The 17,605-nt window shown below is 35.7% G+C and overlaps 1 long non-coding RNA gene across 1 annotated transcript; it reads left to right on the top strand.

The window, feature by feature from the left end:
• Positions 1 to 6,328: 6,328 nt before the first annotated feature.
• Positions 6,329 to 9,005, top strand: LOC129644935 (uncharacterized). Its single transcript, XR_008711066.1, has 2 exons — positions 6,329 to 6,446; positions 8,498 to 9,005. It is a non-coding gene; the product is annotated as an uncharacterized LOC129644935 (long non-coding RNA).
• The last annotated feature ends 8,600 nt before the right edge of the window (positions 9,006 to 17,605 follow it).

The following is a 17,605-nucleotide window of genomic DNA, read 5'->3' as shown; positions in this document are numbered from 1 at the left end:
TTTAGATGTTTATAAGTCAAATCAAATTTCCCATGGTCTTTGAATTTTTGATCTATAAATGATAACATGAATATGGAGTGAATATTGTTATATCAGACTGGTTTCAATATAAACCTGATGAAAAATGATTTCCCCAGAAACTATGGGACAAGATAAAAGGCTTTAAACATGATCATGTTCTCACAATCACAGATCGTGAAAATCTTATATAGAACTTTGCATTTTAGGGATAGAACAAGAATGTTATAAAACACTGAATATAAATAAATGTTAGTAATTCCTAAAGTGACTTATATATAAAAAAAAATTATTTTCCTGAATTTGGCTACCTCCCCTATATCACTCTGCTTAGTTACTTAGCCACACAGCTCCTTTTAGCTTTTATGTTGTTTTCTTTAGTCACTAAGTTGCGTCCAACTTTTTGCAACCCCAAGAACTGCAGCATGCTAGGTTTCCCTTTCCTTCACTATCTCCCAGAATTTGCTCAAACTCGTCTCCACTGAGTCCAGATGCCATTCAATCATCTCATCCTCTGTCACCCCTTCTTCTCCTGCCCTCAGTTTTTCCCAGCATAAGACTTTTCCAGTGAGTTGGCTATTTGCATCATGTAGCCAAAATATTGGAGCTTCAGCTCCAGCATCAGGCCTTCCAATGAATATTCAGTGTTGGTTTCCTTTAGGATTGACTGGTTTGATCTCCTTGCCCTCCAAGGGAATCTCAAGAGTCTTCTCCAGCACCACAGTTTGAAAGCATCAATTCTTCAGCACTCAGCCTTCTTTACGGTCCAACGCTCATAACATACATGACCACTGGAAAAACCATAGCTTTGATTAGATGGACCTTTGGTGGCAAAGTGATGTCTCTGCTTTTTAATATGCTATGTTTGCCATAGCTTTTTTCCAAGGATCAAGTGTCTTTTAATTTTGTGGCTGTAGTTACCATCTGTAAGGATTTTGAAGCCTAAGAAATAAAATCTGTCACTGTTTACACTTTTTCCCCATCTATTTTCCTTGAAGTGATGGGACCAGATGCCATGATCTTGGCTTTTGTATGTTGAGTTTTAGCCAGCTTTTTCTCTCTCCTCTTTCACCTTCATCAAGAGGCTGTTTAGTTCCTCTTCACTTTCTGCCATTAAAGTGTTATTATCTGCATAACTGAGGTTTTTTTATATTTCTCCCATCAGTCTTGATTCCAGCTTGTGATTCATCCAGTCTGGCATTTTGTATAATGTACTCTGAATATAAATTAAATAATCAGGATGACAATATACAGCCCTGACTTACTCCTCTCCCAATACTGAACCAGTCCTTTGTTCCATGTCCATTTCTAACTGTTGCTTCTTGTCCTGCATACAGGTTTCTCAGGAGACAGGTAAGTTGGTCTGATGATATTCATATCTCTTTAAGAATTTCCCAGTTTGCTGGGATTCACACAGTCAAAGACTTTAGTGTAATCAATGAAGCAGAAGTAGATTTTTTTGTTTGGAATTTTCTTGCTTTTTCTATGATCCAGCAAATGTTGGCAATTTAATCTCTGGTTCCTCCACCTTTTCTAAATCCAACTTGTGCATCTGGAATTTCTCAGTTCATGTGCTGCTGAAGCCTAGTTTGAAGGATTTTGAGCATTATCATGCTAGCATGTGAAGTGAGTGAAATTTTATGGTAATTTGAACCTTCTTTGGCATTGCCTTTCTTTGGGATTGGAATGAAAACTGACATTTTCTAGTCCTGTGGCCACTGCTGAGTTTTCCAAATTTCCTGGCATATTGAGTGTAGCACTTTCATAGCATCATCTTTTAGGATTTGAAATAGCTCAACTGGAATTCCATCACCTCCCCTAGCTTTGTTCGTAGTGATGTTTCCTAAGGCCCACTTGACTTCACATTCCAGGATGTCTGGCTCTAGGTGAGTGATCACACCAAGGTGATTATCTGGGTCATGAAGATCTTTTTTTGCATAGTTCTGTGTTTTCTTGCCACCTCTTTTCAATGTCTTCTGCTTCTATTAGGTCCATACCATATCTGTCCTTTATTGTGCCTATCTTTCATGAAATGTTCCCTTGGTATCTCTAATTTTCTTGAAGAGAAAGTCTTTCCCATTCTATTATTTTCCTCTATTTCTTTGCATTGATCACTAAGGAAGGCTTTCTTATCTCTCCTTGCTATTCTTTGGAACTCTTCATTCAGATACTTATATCTTTCCTTTTCTTTTTTTCTTAGCTACTTGTAAGGCCTCCTCAGACAACCATTTTGCCTTTTTGCATTTCTTTTTCTTGGGGATGGTTTTGATTACTGCCTCCTGTACAATGTTATGAAACTTTATCCATGGTTCTTCAGGCATTCTGTCTATCAGATCTAATCCCTTGAATCTATTTATCATCTCCACTGTATAATCAGTGGAGTTTGATTTAGACCATACCTGAATGGCTTAGTGGTTTTCCCTACATTCTTCAATTTAAGTCTGAATTTTGCAATAAGGAGCTAATGATCTGAGCCACAGTCAGCTCCCGGTCTTGTTTTTGCTGACTGTATAGAGCTTCTCCATCTGTGGCTGCAAAGAATATAATCAGTCTGATTTCAGTATTGGCCATCTGCTGATATCCATGTGTAGAGTTGTCTCTTGTGCTGTTGGAAGAGAGCGTTTGCTATGACATTCTCTTGGCAAAACTCTATTAGCCTTTGCCCTGCTTCATTTTGTACCCTAAGGCCAAACTTGTTTGCTACTCCAGGTGTCTCTTGACTTTGTACTTTTGCATTTTAGTCCCCTATAATGATAAGGACATCTTTTTTTTGTCCTATTAATATATCTACTTTTATGTTATATCTACTGATAAGTCTCTCTTCACATTTCTGTTGTCAGTCAGTGTTTTTTGTGTGTGCTGTGTGCTCAGTCATGTCTGACTCTTTGTGAGATCATAGCCCATTAGGGTCCTCTGAACATGGAAGTTTCAAGGCTAGAACACTGGAGTAGCTTGCCATTTCCTACCCCAGGGCATCTTCATGACCCAGAGATCTTGCATCTCTTCCACTGGCAGGCCAATTCCTTAAAACAGTGTCACCTGGAAGGCGCCGCTCAGTGTTTAGTTGATTACTATATCTATAAATCTGTCCTTTTTAATGTTAAAATTGATGTTTTTTTGTGTGCTTCTACATTTGTAAATCTCAGCATAGATATATGATTGCATGGGTGCTAATTTTTTACCTTCGTACCAACGAAATTCTCTTCTCTCACAGATAGTGATCTGAATTTTATTTATTCTAATGGTTGGTATTTTTAAGAACTTGGTGAGTGGGAAATGTTTATTATAAATGTTATTTTAGCAAATGTTTTAAATAAGAATAAAAATTAGATAAACATTTGTGGCAGAGCTAAGATACAATTCACTGTTTTTAATGATGACAAGATTATCAAACAATGTGGAACTGATGATGCTATAAATTTACTCCCCTCTAAAAAATATAATTAAATACCTTCTAGAAATCTTCACCAAAAATATAAATAAAAGATAAGGATTTTGTATATTTAAGCATGTATTTTAATGTGATGTGCACTTAATATTTTCAAAGGATAATTTGAACAAACACTAATTTTCTTATTTCTTGATTTGATTGGATATTTTTATTGAAAGGGTAGTGATGAGATGTCTCTTATGGTTAACACAGTGACAGAGTGTTTGCTAACTGTCCCAACTCCCTCTCATTTTGAAATACTTTATGACTGATTTTGTAAAATTTCATTTGAAATGCCATGAAAAGTACCCAAAATATGTCTACACATTTACAAATGACCCACATCTGTATGTGTTTCTGTATTTGTGTGAATTAGGATATAAAATTGGAAATTAATGGATTCTTTATAAAATATTTGAATTGTTTTGTCTCTAAAATTATCTTGTTTATAAAAGGGAAGGTATACCTAGTTTTAAAACTATAATATAACAAGGGCTTCCCAGGTGGCAGTACTGGTAAAGAACCCACTTGCCAATGCAGGAGACATAAAAGATATGGGTTCAATCCCTGGATTGGGAAGACCCCCTAGAGGAGGGCATGGCAACCTATTCCAGTATTCTTGCCTGGAGAATCCCATGGACAGAGGGGCTTGGTGCACTACAGTCCATAGGGTCACAAAGAGTCAAACACAATTGAAGCAACTTAGCATACACATAGTATAACAAACAAAATAGTTATCCATAAAATATTAAAATTCAGACATATATCTTAAATTCTCTTTTATTGATATTGGATGATAATATTCATGGTTTTGAAAACTCTTGAAACACTCATGCCACAAAGGATCAGAAGATAATTTTTAGAAACTGACCTTTCTCTGGCTTAAGCCAATGCCCTGGAAAAATAACTCTGTTCAACAATAGGTTGACATCACCTGCCCATGTGCAAGCACTTTCTATCATTTATAAAACAAACAAACAAAAAAAAAAGGTATCATGATTTTAAAATACTAGTATCTTTTAGCTCTTATGCCAAAACATATAAAAATTCAAAATATCCAAGTCTTGAATACTTTTAACATTCCTTAGAGTCTTTAGCAATGTAGTTTAAGAAAAGGGTTTTTCTTATTTTTCTGGAAGAAAAGGATATAGTGTTGGCTCATGGAAATTCAAAGACTCAAACAAATATATAGACCTCATGGGAAACATAATTGGAAATTAGGCCAGACTTCATCTGTCTCAGGGTCCAAATGGCCTTCCAGTCACCTACCTCACTTCCCATCTGTTCTGTACAATAGCCAGAATAATTCTTAAAAATGTAAGCCTGATATCATCTTCTGGTAAGCCTCACCTCTCTAGGTAAAAGCTAGCATTCTGACACAAGTTCACAAGCCCTGTGTCATCTTCTCGCTCACTCCATATCTGACTTCAGATCCTATTGCCAGCTCTCTTGCTTTCACTATACAAGGCAGTTTTCCCCTTTTGCTGTTGCTTTGATTCATCAAGCACACATTCGTTTCAGAGCTTTTGTACCTGCTGTGCACTCTGTCCAATATCCCTTTTCCACAAATATCAGCATGGCTGGCACCATTATTGGAATACAAGTTTCCATTCAAAAGGCACATGATCAAATATCCCTGCCCATTTCCCCAGGTAGCATCTTCCCCATTACTTTAAACTTCATTCCCTGCTTTGTTTTTGTTTCTACAGTTTTTTCAACTAATGAAATATAATTTATATGCTGGTACGTATTTACCATCTCCCACTACAAGAATAAGCTTCACAAGAACAGGGACTTTGTTTTAGTCATTGTGGTATTCCTAGCACCTAGAACAGTGCCTAGTACACACTCGGAACTCCATATGAATGTATTAGAGGAATTCAGAGAACGAATGATTTCTCTAATCTCTACTTGTTTTTGAGTCTGCACCGTGTTTTTTTCCCTTATGCTAAGCTTCTTTCTCTACATCAGCTAACACATGGTTCTTAATTGCTGTGTGGCCTTTCAGCTGCAGTGTTCTCCACCAACTGGCAGCTTCTCCCTTTTACTTCAGTTCAAATTCCTCAAAATCTAATTGGACAGGTTTCTATTTTTCCCATAAGTTTCTGGCCCATGTCTGGATGTCTTCTTTCTTCAGGCATATATTCCTGGTCTAATAAGGCTGAGTATGGATGACTAGATGTGAGGAGATGTGGGCAGGCAACCAGGCAACACAAATATGTCTAGTACAAATAACCATTACAACTACATCAGCAACAGTGCTCTTCCCTGTCCCAAGTCTTACTCATGTGTCTGATATCACTCTTCAGTTCAAGGCTCCTACGTTCTGCTCCATGTCCTTGATCAAATGACTGCTCTAGGTATTTTTGTTGTTGTTGCTGTAATATTTTTTTGTTAGATATAACCATGCATCTATAATATGTTTATTATAGATGATATGTTTCTGCCCTGATCCTAAAGGCAACAAAATGCACTCCTATTCCTATCAGGCTGTTCCACTCATGTTTTTGGACAATAAGCAATAAAACTCAAGTGTGTCTACATAGGACCTATCGTAGACACACCCTAAGGTGACCCTCAGTGTGTAAATACCCTTACATAACTCCCTCTTCTTTAGTATGACTAGAACCTATGACTTGCTTCTACCCAATAAAAAAAAAAAGAAAGATATTTGTATATGTAATTAAAGTCACAAATTAGTTGATCTTGAATTCATTGAAAGGGAGATTATTCTGAGTCAGTCAGACTTACTCAGGTGAAAGTCTAAAAGAGAGACTGCTGCTTCCCTGAAATGAAGACGTGTTTTCCTGGTGGCCTTGAAGAAGTCAAGGAAATGAATTCTGCCAGTAACCTGATTTAATTTAGAAACATTCTTCCCCAATCAAGTCTCTAGACAAGAATATGGCCCAATTGATACCTGCAATGCAGCCTGTGAGACTCTGAGCTGGGTACTCATCAAAGTTTTGTCTGTGGATGGCTGCCCTACAAAAACTGACAGGTAATACATTTAATTTGTTGTTGTTGTTACATAGAACACTAACACAGACCTTTTATCTTAATTCATTGTAAAAGACAGATGTTTAGACTCCACATGTTGCTTTCATTTTTAGACTCCAGAGTGTGACTTTGACTTGGACCTTTTTGCTTTCTATAAGTTTTACATGCTAAATTGAAATAATTGACTTCCTTAGTATACTTCTATCTGGGGACTTAGTCTTTCCTTATATTTTTCTCTTGTCTCAGTGTCTTGAGATTAATTTTAGACCTTCTTTCAGGGAACAGCACATGATTATAATACTTTTCTTCTCCTTCTAGCCACATAATCTTCTCTTTTGCATGCAGCATCCATTTTCTATCATTTTTAGCTTTTGGTGATGATGTAGATAGGCAGAGTAACTCTGGCTATGAAATTCACACATCTACTCTTCTCATTAATATCTCTTTTTTTTCTATTTATGCATGTAAATTTATATTTTAATGAAGTCATTCTTGAGATTCTGGGGATTTTTTACATAAAGAATGATTTTGTAAGTTCAAAATATTTAAAATAAAGGGGAAACTTTATCCTCTAATTTATCTCTTTCTTACATTTACATTTTCATGTATAAAATTTTACTTGGTAAAAGTTAGGCATATCTGTGTTTTGTCAGTGCTTATTACTTTATTATTTGTAAATTTCCAAGCCTTATTTTTCTGCTTGTTGTCTTAAACTATATATTTCAGTGTCTTGTCATCTAAGAAGTTCTGTGCGACACTAACCATAGTGCAACATGTAAGTCATGTAATTTAGGAATCAGTTAACTAATATGTTTTCATATTCCACAATAGTAGGAGTTGAGGATATACAGACATGAAGAGTTAACATTCTTTTTTAATCTCATCAGCACATAAACTTTTAGAGACTTTACAAACCCACAGAAATTATGGCTTGATTATTTGGTACATGCTCTATTTAAAAGAAAAAAAAAGTCTCATTTTTCTTAAGAGTATGTTTAATGGCATGCCTTTGAAAAGCCAGTACATTCATTTATCATACATACATAAATAAAAATTAAGATGAACTATTGATGAAACAAATTTATTCTGTTTACCCTGACAGAAATTCTCAAACACTGATTTGAAATGGAAGTGTTAAGAATTTCTATTTCCCACAGGGGTCTCACAGAGTATATAATCCAAGCTCCACATTTGCTTGGAAAACTATAAATCACTGTAGATGTGTCTATTACTAAATAGTTTAAAAAGTCAAATTTTAATTTTAAAGGAAAAGTGAAATACCAAATCATTATGCTTAGTGGAGGTAGGACTAGCGGTTGGATGGGGATTGTGGATGGTGATGCATATTCATTTTGATCTGTAGGGAGTAATGAAACATCCAATAATCACATTTCTAAATGCATATCACAGTAGATAAGACTTTAAGTGCTCCATTCAATTAATTAATTAAGCTTATATCTCATTCAGGTATACAAATTATCCTCTTTAAGGGAAAGAAGCTTAGGGAGATATTTAGAGGGAAATTAATTTAAAGAGCTTTTGTTGAAATATTAAAGTCATATGAACACCTTATCACATGCGCTTGAACTGAAACTGGTTTTCCTTGTTATCATTCTCAAGTCAGTATATTGCATTGATAAGGAACACACTAAACATTTCCAGAGCTAAGTTTTGTAATTTTTAAAGTAGCACAGCGTGTTTAACATGCTTACATTATGTTAGTTCAGAGGCATATATTTCTCTTTTGAAAAGCTGCCTTTGAGTTAGCTACTAAAATATTGAAAATTTCTGATAGTAGCCAGTGTTGATTATTTTTTTTTTTTTTGAGATGAGACAAGAAGAAGCAATTAATTTGGCATCTCTTAATATTTGAACCTAAATGAAATAGAAGTTTTCACTTTATAGTGATGTGTAAAAGAAAGAGAATGCTCATAGGGAACAGAATGAGACTCTCCTACATTTTTCTGTCTTTTAAAAAAATGTTTGCAGGAAAGTGTATAGAACGGTATGCTTATTTAACAAAGAATTTGCTGACATTTTTGTTACACCTAGTTGTTTTAAGCTTGCTGTGGCTGCCTAAAGACGCCTCCAGATGGCGCCCTAGTGCTCGCTCTCTCCGCCCAGTGGCCGACGGAATACCACCAGCTGCCAGGGAGAACGAGGTTGGAGCTAGCGGCAGGGCTTAACCCGGCGAAGCTCTGAGATGGGTTGCTGAAAGATCCCGGGAGGCAGCTGCAACAGGGCATCACTCACTGTCCAGGCATATCCGTTTCTGAGTGCAAAAGGAAGAACTTGAGTGAGCGGCAATTGGAGTGAAAATTGCTTTGTAGTATCTAAAAGCAGCATGGATCGTGGGCAGCTGAGCTGGTACGTGCAAGAGAAACTACTGAATGGAATTGTGCTGGGTAGGAACCCATCTGATTATTCTTTGTGTACCAAACGTTCTCTGTCCTGAATTGTACCTATGTGTATACACTCATTTCATTTTCACCTGGATCATGGGGGCTTGGGATAACAATCTTTAATTTTTCCAACATGATATAATAAAAGCTTTACAGAACATTGTTTATTGATAAAATATGACCCGAATCATGGTCTCAAGAAACACATGACAGTGGCACCAAAATACTTTTATGTTTCTTTGTTAGAGGGGAAAAAGAAGAAGGAAGTAAAACTAAACCATATTACCATGTAATTTTACCAGATCGACTTCTAAAAACCAAAAAATATTTATATTTAACTACCAGGGATTAAATATTAAATCACTTTTACCTGTAGGTGTGGGCATAAACACACCTGTAAAATATGAGTGATTTTCACATCTGTGTGCCAGAAAGAATGTTGTGTAACTATGAAAACAATGAAGATGGAAAATATGTGTTTTGTGTGTAATTTTGTGTAGTCTAATATGCCATGTAAATGTGTGTTGTGTATGTGTAGTCAGTGGCATGCATATGTGACTCTGTTGCAGAAATATTGCACAGTTATAAAAAAGAATATGTTGGATATTAGATGGATTTTTGCACCTTCACATACATACACCAATTTCTAGCTAGTTAACTTAGTATGAAGATTATCTATTGAAAAATATTAAATTTAAAGAATGTACTTGTTTCACTGTTTCATTCAGTTGTGTGCTTAGTTTTTTGTGCTTTTAAACTTTGGGGAAATGTTTTTTTTTTTATATTTTGAACAGGAAATATTGGCTGACATGATTATATGAAAAGAGGATACATAGATATATAAATTCAGGTTCCCTAGAGTTGAGATGGCCAAAATGCACAAATACTCTGAAAACTTGAGAGTTCTAACTAAGAGTTCATATTAGAAACTAGCCAGAAAATGAATGATTCAAAAGTTCAGAATTAAATTGGAAATATCAGATGCTGAGTTGCTGAGGTTTTACTGTTAGTATTAATACTCTAAAACTAATGTTAGACCACTTATAAACTTGTATGTATTCCCTTGTAACAGATGTGTAAAGTGAATCAGATACTGAATTTTATGTGCTGCCATTGCAAATATAACACAATTCAACATAAAAAAATGAATTGAGAATTAACTATGTAAGATAATACGCTAAAAAAGAAAAGCCTGAGATGCCAAGAAAAGTTAGAGGCAGTTCCTGCCCTCAAAAAGTGGTCAGTCAAATGACTAGGATGGGCATATATATGAATATGAGTACCCAGTAAATTACAAATCAAAATAAACACTACTAGAGAACAGTATGCACAAGGTGTATAGCATTTAAGTGGAGGGAAAAATTGGACTTAGGGGTTTAGTAGAGACCACATTGGAAGGCTCTCCTCTCAAGGCATGGACAGAAAGAGCAATTTTGGTGGGTGAAAATGATAATGTCCTACCACACATTTCATTTGTGTTGGGCTCTGCCTTCTCCATTGGTCTTAGATGTGAGCAGTAAGAGATCATATCATACAGATGGGTGAGGCAGTATTGGAGATGGCCTTGAACATTGGGCTGAAAATTTTGGATTTTATCACTAGTTTGTGCCCAGCGCCACTAACAATATAGGCATTCAGTACTCTCTTAGAAACACTGAGGGCTGTGCCTAACAGTGAGAGCCAATATGAGATTTTTACAGTAATTTTGTAATTAATTTATTGTGTATCTACCATATTGGAATATAAGTTCCAAAACACAAAGTCTTTCGATATTATATCCAGAGAACCTAGAAATTTCTTGAAAAGTGTTTATTTACCATAATAGATGAATGGTAGAATGAAGACAAAGTCAGGTTTATTTATTATTTACATGTAGATTTCCTAACACTCAACAATCATTAACAACCTCAAAATTTACCAAGCTCTTTGGAGCTGTTGTTCTAGTTTATTGCTTTTATGGCTCAAGTAAGGCAGAGCAAGTTAGAAAGAACAGTGGCTGGGATAGCCACTGTTGATGTTTAATCTTACTCTGTCTTTAACCTCTTACATGAATAGTCTTGCCTTTACGGTTTTAAAAGTGCCATTAAGACAGTTATAAACTGTGTAATTATTCAGGCAGAATTCATCAACTCATCTTTATATCTCTTCAGTAGAGATAGAGTAGATATATAACACATGTTAAAGCAATAAATTTAAGGAAACAGTTGAAGAGTTTGAGGACTGTTTTTGCATCCTATAATAAAAGCTTCTCTTCTTACACGAAGGTCAAGTATTTGGTTGTCCATAACATAGTTTAGGTCATACTCTCTACAGCTCTTTTACAATTGTAGGAGTCCAAAGTAATTTCTTGGGAGATCCTTAGGTATTTGCTTGCATAGTTTTGGGGAGCACTGAGGTAACATTCTTGAGGTCCCAGCCTCCACACACAGGCTGTCCTTTTCTTTGTGTAATGATATCTATACCTTGTATGGAGAGTGATAGGCATATGTAAAGAAAAACTTGTGTCATTTGAAAAGATGACACTAAATGAAAATAAACATTTTAAAGAAACTTATAAATGTTATCTACTTAAATTATAGATAGATGTATAGTGTCTTACAAATAAAGAGGCTAAAAAACAATGTCATTGAATCCACAGCATTAAAAATTACACAAAGACCTGGAATTTCCCTTTTTGTCCAAGACAGACCTCTCTTCTGTGATGATGATATTTTTGTTTTAATTTGATTTTATATAATGTCTCCAAAATTATACAAGAGTGTAATTCTTCAATTAAAAAATTGTTGGAATTTTTTAAGTGTCAGTTGAAGTGAGGAAGCAGAATTTCTCTGTGAGCTAATCTGCACAGAGTCAGGCGCCTTCTCTCTTCAGTGTCAGAAAGACACATTTCCACACCATTCCTTGGAGTTGGATCTGCTGTTACTGTTTTATTTTTAATCCATATGAGAAGAAGTAGTAAGATATAGTGACCCAAGGCTTTCACCTTATTTTAAGCCTTGGAGCTTGGCTCGGCTAGAGACTAACGGCTTAGAGGAAGCATACCTTGTTCAAATAAAGCTAAAAATTCAGCTTCAGAGAAATATACTGCAGTGAGTACTGCAGGATTTCCCCCCTAGTGGTTGAATTAAAGCTGCTGTTTCTTGTAACAATTGAAATATATTTTTCTTGGCATGTTGGAAATAGTGTGGTGAAGATTCTCTAACATACATTTTTAAAAACTTATTTCAGGAGAGCACATTTTTTTAAATTTATTTAAGTGATCATTTTGAAAGATACATTGCCTTGAAAAATATACTAGACACTTTCCTTTATTTGGAAAACTAGGGATTCAAAAAACACAGATACAAAATATATATAAATAATAGAAAACTGTGCTACTGGATCCCATGTTATGCTCCTCTTTCTTAGTGTAGAGAAAAGTTTTCTTCCTCTGGTGTCCTGATATTACTCTTTTCTGTGGTCAGTGCCCCAAATCATTTTAAGATGATTTTCAGCTTTTCCAACCATAATGCAAACTCCTTAAAGAAAGGAAATAAATCCTGTGTTTCCTTTGAATCTTCCTATTTCACACTACCAGCCACAAACAGCACTGAAGTTTGTTTACTGATGATTAAGTAAAGACGAAATTCTTTTTTTTCATACAAATTCAAATAAGTGGTTGTAGTCATATAGAAGTGACTTCTAAAAGGCAAAATGGAAATCTTTCTAGACTCTGTATACTGGGGCTATATCTGATACACCACAGCAGAAAAAGAAAGTTCCTTCTCCTCAAATAAAACTTTGAAATGAGATATCTTTTTAAAAAATAATATTTGAAATATGAAGATATCTATAAAGGCCCCAAACTTACCTTGACTCAGTAAAGTTATTTACATCTGGAATAGATACTTTCTGGCATGCCTGTGTCTCTGGGGTGTTGTGTAACTACAAGTAGTCAGAATTGCTAAAAGTTCAAGCAAATCAGAAGAGTTCCTAACAGCAGGAATTAACCTTACGGAACCTTAGAAGTTTTGACATGCTTTAGAACCATTCCTGGGGGGGGCGGGGAATCATGTGCTTTTATAATCAGTATATTTATGAGCATACAGCCACCTGCCACCAAGATGTATAAAAATGAGAGTTAGTAGCATCAAACTTCTATTTAGAAAGTGCTAAAGCAAAGTAACAAAGGATCTGTGGCTGTTTCATTAACAGAAGTGAAGAACTTCTCTTCTGTCTCTGGAACAAAGACTAACAGAAGAGCCCTTAGTTACTAAGATGTATTCTTTTCTGGTCTCAGGCTCATTAACGATGGAAGTAGGAGGGATAGGGTATAAAGCAGCAGCTGCAGCTGTGGGCACTCAGATCATTTTTCACCTGGCATGAAGTTAACGCTGGCATCTCTGGAGTTCCAGCACAGAACGCCAGGGAGCAAATGCCAGCTGATTGTTGTTCCTCACCAGCTTGCTGGCTAACTCTAGCTCATCCTTCAGATCTCTACTGAAGGGCTGCTTCCTCCAGTTTGCTTTGTCTGACCTCTCTAGAATACACTTAGCACCGTTCTCGCTGTTATTATGGGCTCATATCCTCATGGTTGCCATCCCACTTCATGCTCAAAGACCTGATAGCCCTTCTTATTAGACTAAAGGCAAGAGCTGAGCCTTGAGCAGTATTGCTCAGTGTCTGTGTCTGGCTTACAATAGGCTGGTTAATATTTATGAATATTGTCTGTTGCCTGATGGTTTAATGACCATGTGTAGGCTTCGATGTCAGTAAATGTTGCATTTGACTCTCAGTGTCATGTGTAAGGTGAGAAGTAACTCAGCTTCTTAGTCTCCAAATCCTCATGTACTATCTAGGGCAGTGGTATACCTGCCTCTTAAAGGTGGTTGTTAAGGTTAAAAATAGTATCTGGTATTATTATTATTATCATTATTATGTTATGATCATTTTCTTCTGGGCTTCCTAAACATTAACTGATTTAATCCTCAAATGAAAAGGCTTATCAAGTTGATACTATTATCATTCTATTCTATATAAGAAATAGAGACACAGAAAGGTTAAATTACTTGCCTAAAGTCACAGAGAGGATAATTAAAAAAAAAAAAAAAAAAGGAAAAGAACAGTGCCCAGAAGAGAGCGAATACTGCCATTTTATTTTGGGAAGGCTGATTCTCATGTAAATGAAAAATTATCCCACACAGTTAAGAACAGTTTGTTCCCTGATTTCAGAACCTTCTGTTGCAGATATTTTATTTGTAGAATTCTCATGGAAGCCAAATATGGTCAGAGGAAAATTAATGTGTATAATCTGAGAGAAGATCCTTATCTTTTATTAAGTATTTTACAGTATTGGGTATAACAGAAACTAAAGAAACCCTTGTAAGAAATGTATTTTTGTTGTGGATGCCAGGATAAAAAGAAGCAAGTGATTTCATGGCCTATTCTAATATTTTGAAGCATTTTTTGTTCTATGTATAAATAAATAAAGTTGTTATTGGACCGGGAAGCCCGGCATGCTTCAGTCCATGGGTCACGAAGAATCAGACATGACTGAGTGACTGAACTGAACTTACTTATAAATTTTATTTTAATAATGTTTACTTTTTCTCTCTGTAAAATGTACACATAATTTTATAGAAAATGTGTAAAATCAGAAAAGCTACAAAGAAGAAAACAAAAGTAATACATAATTACTAAACCCAAAGATAACTACTATTACTACATTGATATATTTCCTATCTTTTGAGAAAATTGCCAATATATATGTTTATGTATGCACATGCATGTGTACATACAGTTTAAAATGAAATAATGTAATATAATTCACATCTTATTTTATGCCTATTATTTTGAAAGCAGTTCTCTAAAAATTATAATATTTAGTGCTTGTATATTATTAAACTGTGTGGCTCACCTTATAATTTTAATTAATAATTTCTCTTTCTTTAATAGTCTCCTAATTTTGGAAATTCTATTGTTTCCAATTTTAGCCTATTTAAACAGGCTTGTTATGGTGGTTTACATAACAGATGTACCTCCCAAATAATCATATTTAGATGACTCATTAACATAAGGTTGTTAAAAAGTGGTAATGCATTTCTACTCAAAAGTAAAGAAGCTAAAAGAAGACTTTTAAAATGGGCTCATGCTTAAGGAGATTGAAAAAGGAAAAAAATGGAATTGTAGATGGAAATGGATTAACGTTTCTAAAGTGATCTTGGTATGCTATAAGTTATAAAGGTCAGTATTGTAATCACCACTTTCCTGTGATTTACCTGGGCTCAACAAGGTCGAATGACAAGATCAGGCTGCTGTAGTATCATTATGCGTGTGCGTGCTAAGTCGCTCAGTCACGTCCAGCTCTTGGCGGCCCCGTGGACTGTAGTTCTCCAGTCTTCTCTGTCCATGGTATTCTCCAGGCAAGGATACTGGAATGGGTTGCCATGCTCCTCTCCAGGAGATCTTTCCCACCCAGGGATTGAACCCATGTCTCTTTAGTTTCCTGCACTGGCAAGTGCGTTCTTTACCACTAGTGCCACCTGGGAAGCCCCCTGGGTAGTATCATTGCCAAGATTCAAATATAAGGCTCACTTTTCGGCACTTGATCTTTTTCACCCTACCACACAGTCTATACAGCATGCTGGCAGTGTTCATAGCTCCACATAATACTTAATTTCTTTGAGCCTCTGTTTCATTTTGTGTAACATAGAAGCAATGATTCTCACTGCATAGAATTATTGTGATGATTAGTTTGAAAATTATATGGAACTGAGATCTTAAAATATATGTCCTAGGGCTCAGTGTTAGCAATGAGACTGATATGTCATAAAGTACTCTTTCACACTGATAGAACTTGGTAATCCCCCTGGGAATTGAGGGGCTGGCAAAAGGCTTGTTAATTCAAATTCCTACGCATGAATCCAGGAGATTCAGTCTGTTATGGGTCACTATTTTTGTTTTTAACAAGTTCCCTTGGTGATTTTGATGATATTTTATTAAGTGGCAAGCAGAGATATAGGCAACTAGAAAAATGAGGCTGAAGGGAGGATGAAAAGTTTAAAATGAGACACAGAAATTTGACAGTTGTCAGATATTAGTTGAAAATAGATGGAGCCTTCTCCTGAGATCTCTCAGCCCCCAGGGAGAGCATAGCATGTCTGGAAACTGTCAGGATATAAAACCAGCTCAGGGCTTGAAGGCCTCATTTTCCTAGGTAGGTCATTTGAAATACAAAACACATTAAAGGAGCCTGAAATCAAAAGCAAAAATAAAACTCAGTTTGACTAACAGAAATGGTAGACAGTAAAGTTTTACTGAGGTTGGTGGGATATGCTTTAAAGAATGTTGATTTTTAAAGTAAATGCATTGGATCTTTGATGTCTATGTATCATAATCAGACATACACTACCTAAACTGAAAAATCTAATTTGATTTTTTGATTTGACTTAAAGAAAATGTGGTATTTTAAGATTAGGTTTTACCTTCTCTGCATATCCATTGGAGTTTTTCCAGCCTTTCATATTGAGTAGTAATTGATAAAATTGGTCTTGCCTGCCACATGAGGGGAAAAGGCAATGGCACCCCACTCCAGTACTCTTGCCTGCAAAAGCCCATGGATGGAGGAGCCTGGTAGGCTGCAGTCCATGGGTCGCTAAGAGTCGGACACGACTGAGAGACTGCACTTTCACTTTTTACTTTCATGCATTGGAGAAGGAAATGGCAACCCTCTCCAATGTTCTCTCCTGGAGAATCCCAGGGACGAGGGAGCCTGGTGGGCTGCCGTCTATGGGGTCGCACTGAGTCGTACTCGACTGAAGTGACTTAGCAGCAGCTACATGAGGAGCTCCTGGAAGACAGGGTTCTCTGTTCATTCAATGAGGTTTTGTAAGAAAAAGTTCTTGAATGAGTTACTTTTTAACCCATATTGTCATTATCTTTAATACCAGATTGAAATATTTTTTAACTTTTAAAAAGTATTTTTATGGGACACATATATTACTAACTCTTTGAAATGATACCAAAGATTTTAGGACATTTGTTTTTTTCTATTTTGTGTATTGATGTCATATGTAACACCAGTGTTCTTTAAAATTGTGGGTTTTTTCCTCAGGAATTAGTAAACTGCCTGACAGTTTCTTTAAAAATTGTCATTGAAAGTATTAAATTCTTTGTTGTACCTTCAGCTAAAGAAAAATTTTCAGTTGTTCCAAGCAATTTTATTGGTATATTACCAAATAAAAACCTGAATGAAGGCTAGATATTTGACTCATAAGAAGTGATATTCTTAGTTTACCAATAGACTTTTTCTGGTTTAAAATAACCAGTTCTCTATAGTTGTGTTTTTGAATTGGCCCTTAACATATAATCTTAAAATCTTAGAGGGCTAAAGAAGAGCTTAGGAAGTGATTTTCAGGATATCAGAATCTCTTCAATTTCAAAACACTTTCAAAGAAGCTATGCTATAACTTCCCTTGCTTATTCATCACCATCTATAGCTACTTGCATTGTTGTGAAATTCTTACCTAAACTCTTTCTGAAATCTCTCTTGCTGCTACACAGGCCCACATCCTTTTGCTTGATCTTAGTAGAGACTTAGAATATCACTAGAATCACATGGTTCTTTTAATATGTGTCATTTAAATATTAGAAAGTTATTATCAAAATCTGCCTTAGCAAGTAATTCAGACAAATGACCTACATCACCTGTGCTCTTCTGACTATTTCCTTCTGCAGAGAATCCAGAGCAGGGTGCTGCATGTTTCACAAGGTAACTACA

This window comes from Bubalus kerabau, chromosome 2 (genome assembly GCF_029407905.1).
Source record: "Bubalus kerabau isolate K-KA32 ecotype Philippines breed swamp buffalo chromosome 2, PCC_UOA_SB_1v2, whole genome shotgun sequence".
Classification (NCBI taxonomy): Eukaryota; Metazoa; Chordata; class Mammalia; order Artiodactyla; family Bovidae; genus Bubalus; species Bubalus kerabau.
This window is presented reverse-complemented; position numbering and strand designations above follow the sequence as displayed.